This window comes from Engraulis encrasicolus, chromosome 1 (genome assembly GCF_034702125.1).
Source record: "Engraulis encrasicolus isolate BLACKSEA-1 chromosome 1, IST_EnEncr_1.0, whole genome shotgun sequence".
Lineage (NCBI taxonomy): Eukaryota > Metazoa > Chordata > Actinopteri > Clupeiformes > Engraulidae > Engraulis > Engraulis encrasicolus.
The window spans coordinates 35,133,454-35,134,854 of record NC_085857.1 but is presented as its reverse complement, the minus strand read 5'-3'; positions in this window follow the sequence as shown (position 1 = coordinate 35,134,854).

The window sequence follows — 1,401 nt, the reverse complement described above, 5'->3', positions numbered from 1 at the left end:
AGAAGCATAGTTGCAATAGGCCTACCAACTCTGGCCACCAACACCATCCTACACAGTGCACCTACACAAGTAAACTGAAAATAGTGAGGGATATTCAGCACGTAGAAATAGCAACTATAGCGTTAATTGATTTCTAATACATATTATTTGTTGTTGTTTCATCTGTTGCTGTGACAGCACGTGTAAACTGAAGAGAAAAAATAATTTGGTCACCCCAGGGTCACGACCGCTAGTTTAAGTACTCCTGGGGCCTATACTAAAAAGATGGTAAACCCAGTTACGTTTAGAGGTAAATCATCCAATAGAACAGCCTGGAGTCCTCATTTTGTAAGAAGACGAGGACTCCAGGCTCTTCTATTAGATGATTTACCTCTTAACGTAACCTGGTTTACTCCTGAACCAGCTTTGTAGTATAGGCCCCTGGTCTCATACACTCATCATAACCACTAAAGATATACAAAAAACACTACCATTTTGTTGACACTGGTAAGATGCTTTTTTATTTTATTTTTCAGTGTACAAAAGTGTATTGGCACGGTATAAATATGAAAAAAGTTCATGTTGTAAAATCTCTTTTTTTCAAACACAGCTTTCCAAGTGGCTTTGTCGTGAGATGATCCTGTGTGTGAATAGCAATACACATAGTTTCTTTGTGACCATGAGCAATTTTTTTAATGCTTACTGTTACTATCAGCTAGGCTAAGCTACGTGTTTAGCGTAATGCTAAGGGATGTACGCAACACTGATGATGGTCAAATACACCAGAATGCTAGCAGCTACTACACACGGTTCGGCATCAGCAACCACGGACACCAATGATTTCAACACTGATTTTGGGCGCAGTGAGTTCCACTTCATAGCAGCGTTAGCAGAGCAAGTATGATAAGCATTGAAACTGCTGACAGCAATATTGACCCATTCACGGCTGACGTCAAGTTCACACAAACATAAAAACACATACGTGAACGCTTTTTTGTTTAGCACGTTGACAACAAGCAGTTTAACACTTTTTTCTGCGTGTCAGCTAACTCGCAGCTCTTCACATTGCTTTGCTGCTGAAAAAAAATGCAACAGGCATCTTAAGTCTACCTCCTCCTCAGCAACCGCTCATAGCCTACCCCTTATCTCATTGTTTTTCAACAGTAGGGTCAGGAGAATTTTCGGATGTCGTAATGGGGTCCCGGACCAACAAAGGTTGGTCTTATCTCCTCTTCAGTTCATGTATTTCACATAAATGTAACTCTACATTGCTCTTAGTTCAATTCAACATGCTCAGCTACTTACTACTACTTCTGGGGGGGGTAGGCCTATACTAAGAAGCTGATTCAGTAGGAAACCAGGTGTTAACCTTGTGGTATAGGTAAATCATCTAATAGAAGAGCCTGGAGTGTGGAGTCCTAA